The 8662-nt window shown below is 37.7% G+C and overlaps 1 protein-coding gene across 1 annotated transcript in view; it reads left to right on the top strand.

The window, feature by feature from the left end:
- The window catches only part of AGPAT5 (1-acylglycerol-3-phosphate O-acyltransferase 5), a 55663-nt gene that overhangs the window by 596 nt on the left and 46405 nt on the right, over positions 1 to 8662 (top strand). The gene's annotated exons all lie outside the window — the stretch shown is intronic.

Below are 8662 nucleotides of genomic sequence, written 5' to 3'. Positions count from 1 at the left end.
GTGCCCCGCACCGCAGAGGATCCGCCTCGTTCCGCAGCCGCCGCTGCTCCTCTGGTGATGCTTTTCACGGAGTGTTGGTGTTGTGTTCGTTTTGCAGGTCGGGGAAACGGAAGAGATGCGACACCGGTCGTGCTCTGTCAGCACTTGAATGGCAGCCGCCTTTGCACACTTTGAACCCCTGTGGCCTGTGCTGCACATCTGTAGTATTAAATTGGCAGCAAATGAGAATGCTGTTATCAGCTGTAATTGTACATAATACACGTACAAGTTTTTAATAAATAGATTATTTAATCTCTCAATTATTACAGATTTTCAGTTTTCGTGCAGTCTGCCTCATGTCACTCTTTGGCCTTTAAGTTTTGGATCAGCCATGGATTATGATTATTAAGTATCTCAATTTCAGCTTAATAAGTTGGAATTGGAGGCCTCTCCTGTATAATCAGAAGGGTATTTGCATTCAGGTGATAATACCTCACAAAGTGTTCAGTGCTTGAGAGGTTATATATTTGTCTGTAATTTGCGAAGTAGGCAAGGACACTTTTAATTCTGCATGTAAAAAATAATAAATGACAGATGCTTTCTGTGCCTAAACATGACCTTCAAAATTTTTTGAATATACAGAAGGCTGTTTGACGTGAGTGTTAGCTTTAGGTCAGCCTGAGAGTAAAGAATACCAATACATTTTGACAGATGACAGAGGTCATACAAATAAGATCTTCTCATATTTACAGCCAAGGCCTTTTTCCACTCTCTAATGAAGCACTTATTTCAGAATCAGGCTCTCCCCTAGTTTCCACTCCTAAGTGCAGTTGTAGGCCTTTCTTTCATACTGACTCTTGGGAAACCCACAAAACCAGCTAAATGTACAAGAGTTGCATAGTTAGATATCAGAGTAAATAGAACGGATACAAAACTGAAGCACTGAACGGATACTACCACTGAAGTGGTAGTTTTTGATTCGGCTTGTAATTTATGTAACTTCTTCACTTTACCTCTTGTCCAAATAGACTAACTTATGTTGTGTTTGATGTATTAAAAAAAAAAAGGAAGAAGGAGCGGTAGTTCACAGGTATTTACAGTTTTAGTGCCTTCTGTTTTATGTAGTGTTTCTAGTGCAGAGAGCTTGATGTGTAGTAACAGACCTTGGTCATTAACTGCTGAAAGCAGTGGCATAGGAGTTTAACTTAATCTATCCCAAGAATGAGTCAAAAATGAATATATAGATTGTAATGGATGAGCTGTTCAAGCTGCCTACAACTGGTGTGCAGACAGTAGCAAACATTTAGAATTTTTAAAAAGAACTTTTATCCAAAAAATGCCTGTGACATTAAAGAAAGGAAAATGGTAACCAAAAGAAGCAACAAGGCAGCCATCATCTGCTGACCTCTCTTTCATTGCATTGATAAACTTCATACACAAAAATGGTGATGATCAATTATAGGCCACTAACAGGAGATCGATTAGGATGATATTGAAATAGCTTTGTCACAGTGAGCAACAACTAATGATAAGGAATGGTGGAAGAGGAGGCATATGTCATAAGATAAAATAAAATAAAATAGTAACCGTGACTGGAAGGTAGATAAAAGCTTGAAAAATACAATACATGTGCAGAGATATATGAGCTGTAACCCCTAAAATCCGTGTTTTCTTTAACTGGAAGATAGTCCCCAGTTGTTTAAAGGAGAGAAACAGGGTGTCCTTTGAGACCTACTCTTGTGAATGCTGTACGTGTTTTAACTTGAAACTCACAGTGGAAAGTTAGCCATGTGCCTGAGTGTGTGAGATTGGGATGGTAACCTGAGAGCTACTGTGGATGGGCTGTCTTAAGGCTTGTAACTAGGTGCAGAAATGTAGCATCATTTAACTTAGTTCTAATAAACCAGCAAAAATAGTAGCTTCATAAAGGCAGCTGTAGGGCTCTGCCAGCATTAAGGCACCATAAGAGTCATGGGAGGGAGGAATTCTCCATCTCTTTCAGGACTATTAATTTATTCAATCAATTGACATGTTGGGATATTTATTTTTGTAATTGGGTAAATAGGAGACAACAACCTCATCCATCAGAGTACTGGAACTTTTTGTTGTAGTCTCACTCAAGTTGTTAGGATTCTACAGATGCTTAAGTGACTTTTGTTAGCACTGTTGCTGTCTTACTGTATTTAAAATGTCTTAATGTTAAGTACTGTGTAGCTTTCTTTGGTTTTACATTAAGGAATTTGTGATTTTTCAATACAAGAACAGTCTGAACCAATTGTGGATATTTAAGGTGTCTGATTCTAAAATAATTTGTCAAAATTCCCAGTAATGTGAGTGGGTATTAATAGAGTTACGACCATAAACATGGATGACTGTTGTTTTGACTAAATACTAGTGTATTGTGATACTTATTTTCTATTTTTTTTTATCTGTCAAGAGGTGATGTTTCTCTCTGTCATTTGCTCTTAATCCATTAAGTATCTAAATCTGTCTCCCCCTCACGACTGCATGCACAAGTGTATTTTTCTTCTTTTTCTTGGTCTTCTTGACTTGGATGTTCTTAGCCAGTTCTTTAAAAACAAGAACTGTAATTCATGCTAGGAAGGCTTTTTATCTTTGTAGCAAGCTCCTCTGTTTTGAAATGTAACTAAGTAAGGTGATAACCTGATCTGCATGATAGAAAATCTTTAAACACTAGGCTTTCCCTTTCTCTCAAGCATTTGACTTGAGATATAATTGCAAAACTATAATTACTGTGAGCTCTGGATATTTTAGGTCCTAGAGAGTGGCTCATGAAGTAAGAGTAAAAGCTTTTTTTTTTTTTTGGGAAGTAAAAAAGTATTTACTTGTAAATACCTTCTCTTTTTAAATTTTGGGTCAGACTGTTTTTTACCACTGAAACAATTTTGTTTTACAAAGCCTAAGAGAACTGAAGCTAACTTGGCATCAGTTTAGGTTTTCCAATAATATTAGAATTCATTAATGAATTGACAAAAATAGTCCTTTTTGCTGACTGTCAGGCAAGAGTTGGCAGTAGAAGACTGAAGAACCAGTATTGAGAGTACAGAAAGCAGTGACAGCATCCCAGTGCTGTGAGGTAAACTTGACAAAGCCAGTGTGACTATAAAGTGAAATCCTATAATGCTGTGTAAATTTGTCAGTGCAATTACATTTTAGCAGGCATCCATGAATTCTATTAAGAAGTTATAAATATGTGAAATTAATTAATCTGTGGCATTGTGACAGTGCTCCTCAGTAATCTCTAGGATTGTATACTCAGAGTAATGAAAATGTGTAGATGTGGTGTTGGAAAGTGGCACAGAGAAAACGTCTCTGCTCTGGCCCTGTGTTGCTTTGCACCTGTCCTGCCGTAAGATGCAGGTGCCCTGCAGTAGTGTTTTCTAGGAGGAATATATACAAGGTGCTTGAACATCGTATAAAGTGAGAAGAATTCTATGTACAGAGAGTCTCAGTGAGCAAAGGATGTTAATTTTATCAGTGATGAGCTAAAGCAGTCCCTGGTAAAAGCAGGTGCAATTCATGTGCTTCAGAGAACTTCCATATGCGGGTGCTAATAGTTGATTTGGTCCCAGGTTTCTGAATTATCAAGTAGCTGATGAACTGTGGTTGTGTTATTGCTTTTCTCTTTACTGTGTTGGGGAAGTCTGGTCTCTTCCATTTCAAACAGACTACATATAGTTGAGTTTTACCATAGAATGTGAAAACCAGGATGGCTGCAAATATGCATGTGGTTAGAAGGGTTGAAGGGCTGAAAGGTCTAGTAATTCAATATGATGAATGCTCTCATCTCTCTCTGACCCTGAGCATCTTATCCCAGTTGCTGTCAGGGTGATGAAATTAATGCCTATTGTGTTTGTGCACATGTTTCAGATCAAATGAGGACTAAATGTTCTTCAGCTTTTTTGTTCTAATTGTGTGTGATGTTTTGTATTGAATGCTGGTGAAGAAATAATAACGAAATCATCACTCAGACTGCTTCCTAAAGGATCATTTTCATCTGAAAGGTTTTGACAATTGAATGAAATCCATAATTGGATTAATGCACGTGGATTTTGTTCAGTACTTGTGTTAGTTGTGCTCCCTACTTCCACTTCTTGATGAATAGAATTTTTTGGAAGCTGTGTTTTTATTAAAGTCATTATGAAATTCTGTTTTTTGTTGTCTTTACTGGACTCTGGAAAGGCTATAAGAATCAAATAATACCTTGGTGTTCTTTAGTAGAGCTAAACAATTATTTCATAAAATACACAAGATGCTTGTTAAACAGTGCAGTGTGCTTCCTGGATGGATGTTGAAGCTTGGACTTGCTGTGTTTCAATAGGGTTGAAAACTATTTAGATTTAAAGCAAACTGAAACTTTGTGGAGCAGATGTGCTGCTTAACTCTTGACAATAATTTCCAGTGGAGTAGAGACCAGATTTTTTTTCATATCTTGGCTTTCTAGGAAATGTGAGGAGAACTTGGTGTCTGAGATTGGGATGTATGCTTAGTCTTGGAGCTGTTGACCAATTTGCAGTAAAAGTGTCTGTGCCCATCTCTGTTCCCAGGACAGCAACCTTCCCAGATAAGATTATCTTCACTTCTTGCTTTTCCTTTTGAAGCTGCTCAGCTGTCCAACAGGTAATTATTGAGGGCCCAGGGTGGAGGTGGGAAGGCAAGAGGCAGCCCAAGTTGGACAGCCAAGTTGCAGCATGCAAGAAGGTGCTTCTGGTGCTGTTGGTGAGGTGGTTATCATCTCCTAGGAACCTGGCTTTTCCCTCTCCGCACTGAGGGAGGGAGGCATCATAACCAGGCTTCATCATGGCAGGGTGAAGGTTTGACTTCTGACTGCTCCCTGTCAGTAGATGTGAGTGACAGGGTTTTCCTCTTTAGCTGAGGACCCATTTCCCAGGTAAATGACATAACCAGAAAGTCCAAAGGAAACATAACTTTTCATCCTTCTTCAGCTGTGTTTGGAAGGAAAGTGCTGGCAGTTGCATTTTGGCATGAGCCTTGGGTCTATGAACCTACCCTTGAGTTTCCTGAGCCCTCCTCCCTGTGTGGCAGCTAAGGAGAGGGAAGATTCTGGAATGGTGTGGGAGCTGAGCAGGAAGGTGCAGGGCTGCCATCAAGGCAAACCTCTAAGCTCAGGTTGGAGCTGAGCAGCCTCCGAGGGCTTGAGCTTTCCTTGTTCTTTTACTTGTGCCAGTAACTCAGTACCTGCTTACATTGCTGATTTGTGAAACCTTGTTAGTGAGGCATGTTGAGAGGTTAAAATAATCATACTTGTAATTTAACTGCGATGGTAGAAATAATGAAGTAATGGTCTTGGGGGAGTGATAGAAATTTGGGGACTGGTGCAGTATGAAGAGTGAAGAGAAACTAGGAGAAGGTAGTGAAGTATATCACATTTGTGCGGTAAACTTTTGAAAGAACCCCAATGAAATATTTCAGCTGTGATGAAATTTTTCTGGCTCCATTAAGAGGATTTACCCTGCTCCATTTCATTAGAGATTTCAGTGTACAGCTGTCTCCAGGCATATATGTTTTTTGTAGTATACAGCTAAGTTCTTTGTGTTATTAGAACAGAAATTAAGTGATACCTGCTAAGCCTGAGGGATGCAGCTTTCAAATTGAAATGTATGCTTAATATTAGACTCTTACATTTGACTGTGGTATGAGGCAGCAAAAATAGATAGATTAGGTATGTTAACTTTGTGCTCTTTCTGGTTTAGATGTTGCAAACCAAATGTTTGCATATATCTTAATTTTTTTTCTATGCCTTTGACTGCAGATATGAAGGTGAAAGTGATGTCCTTCAGGACTCTTGTTCAACAGTATACCAATATAACAATATCTAGAGTTCCAGTCTACTGCAGATCTGGCTTTGGAGCAATCTAGAAAGAATTTAGTATGGAGAGGTTCCATGTTCAGTGCTGGTCCTGATCATCCTCCACTTACTGCCTGATATATGAAAAATAAAATAAATTTAAAACTGAGGTCTTGTTAGCATTTTTAGAAATCAAGTATCAGCTACCTGAGCCAAAACTGCTGTTTGGGTTCATAAATTAGCAGCTTTGTGTGGAGATTTGCCTATCACATGTTTTCTATATGGCAAGTCACAACTGAATCTGGATTTTATATCAGCCTTATCTGCCGCAGTCCACAATTTTAAAAGTGTGTTTTTACATTTTTATGTTAGCTGCATGTACTTATGAAAATATTAGAAAGCATGTATCAGGTAGGAAAAGCTAAGGAGTCAAAGGGCATGTTTGAATGCTCTTACAAATCCTGATTTGAAGTGTTTGACCAGTAAGTTTTGCAATCTCAGGGTTTGATTTTAAAATTTTCTATTTAAATATACTTTATTTTACTAACTTAAGATTTTTCGTATATGGATTTTTCAGTACAATTTGTCTTGACTTGGCATAATTTGTTACACTTGAAAATAAAAGTTGTGTGAATACCTTTTTTTTAACCTGCATGAGTTCTATACTCTACTTTTTTGTGTGTGTTTTACTGTGTTCTGGTAGATGCTGGGCCATGGAGTTTTACAGTGCTCTTCTATGCCCTTTTCTTCTGCTTATATAATATGTCCAGATACTTTATGTAAGGATGATTGTTAATTTAGATGTTTTTTCTCCTGGTAACCTACCATGAGGCACTGTTCTTGTGAAGAGAAGATTCTGTTCATGGTTAAACATTTGAGTGCAGTTATTTCAAACTTTTTGCCTTAGGTTTGCAGGTGGGATATCCTTTTTTCTCAGTTTTAGTTGTGTTAGATAAAGTAGGCTCAGATGTCAGGGATTTTGACATTACAATTATGAGGAAGCACATCTTCTCAGGGGAAAAATACTCTTTAATCTATCTTCTGTCAGTTTGAATTTATCCTATGAAGGGATTTGGTATATAAAATCAGGGAAATTATTTTCTTTTGTTCATTTCATTTCTGTCACATACTACTTGTCATGTTCTCTGTTACAACTAGGTCCTCTGTAGGAGTAGGAAATAGCATTTATGCTAGTTTGATTTTTAAACGTAAGATAACCTATACATGATTTGGTCAATTTTATATTTTAGTGTACGACTAGATACAAAAAATATTAGTTTGGATGGCTTTGAAGTGTATTGTGGTAGTTGAAATAATTTTATCAGGTGAACTTAGGGATTGGCTCAAAGGCTTATTTTCTTCCATTTTCTAAGGGAGGCTACTTGCGAATCTGAGGGCATGCATGTTTCTTTTTGAGTAAGCAAACATAGTGCATAGTTACGAGCAAGCTGCAGGTGAGCTGGCTCATTCACATGCTGTGGTGGTGAGCAGATGAGAGGGATTTTAATGTGGTCATTTCTGAGGCTGATCAGTTTACTGTGTTCAATTCTGGGGCCAGAATTGTGGCAGATACCCCCCTACATGTTCTTATGCTGTGTTGTGATTCCTTTGCCTCACTGTGAAAGTCCAGAGTGCTTGAATTCTAAATGCTTACTGACGATGTTTGGAGAAGCTTTCAAAAATCCTATTCCACAATCACAAGCAGAGACTAGAGGTGTTTCATAATCATCCTCATTCACGTCAACTCGCTGATAGCTTCACAGCAGCTTTCAGTCTATACTTGATACAAACACTTGTAACAGTATTACAAATAAAGATGCAAACAACTCCTCCTTGGAGTCCAGGGCATTTAAAAGCAAAGTTGCTATTACAAAGAGCTCTGGCTGGAGGAAACACTGCAAGCTGCCACAAGGTTTCCGGCTCTTGTGTGGTGGGCAAAGGGTATTTCCAGAGGGAGCTTATATGAACATTACATATTCTGCACTACAGAAGGGTACTAAAGTGAGCAATGGTTACATTAAGTATGGGTGCATGCTTTTGCCCTTCTTTTAAGGAAATTACAAGAAATGTGCATGAAGAAGTCTCCAGAGATGCAGAAGGCTTATAAAGGAGACTTTCTTCTATCGCAACAGGTAGAATACTTACTTCCACACTTGTAGCAGAAGACATGTTTAGGTTTTAAGTAAGACTCAGATGCCAAATGTTCAGAAAAACACTCCCATTGAAATCTCATCATATAAATAATCACCTGTCACATATGTCTGAAGTACGTGCAGTTATTATTAAAAAAATTTAATTACTGGTGATTTATGATGAAACTTAAATGGGCTAATTTTGATTTTTCCCAGGTGGTCACTGATTGTACTGGTGCGTTCATGCCATTGAATTGCACTGTAATCAAAAGCAAGTAATGTGGAGAAAGACCTGTAAATTATTTGGGCCCTGAAAATAGGATTTTTCCAGACTTCATATGTCAGAATCTTAACATTATGATAAATCTTGGGTTTTTTTCATGTTATCAAGACTGGAACGTTCAAGATATACAGATGTCATTTTTAAAATTTTGTTAAGGATTTATCAGAGAGCTAAGGAGTACAGGGGACAGTTATCTTTAATTCAGCTCAGAAACTGTAAAGCCTTTACAGTCAACATCTGAACAAAATTACTTCTATACATGTATCTAGTGCATGGAATGAAGAATAGCCACTCATGAAAGTTTGTCAATTTAGACCATAAGGTTAAAAGCTAGTATGAAAGTAAGAATGTACAGACTTCATATTTAACATTTGATGGTATCATTTAGTCCTACTTAATCTAAATAGGTTCCTAATATAGTTCTCTTACAAAATAAAT

Source organism: Parus major, chromosome 3 (assembly GCF_001522545.3).
Source record: "Parus major isolate Abel chromosome 3, Parus_major1.1, whole genome shotgun sequence".
Taxonomy (NCBI): Eukaryota; Metazoa; Chordata; class Aves; order Passeriformes; family Paridae; genus Parus; species Parus major.
This window is presented reverse-complemented; position numbering and strand designations above follow the sequence as displayed.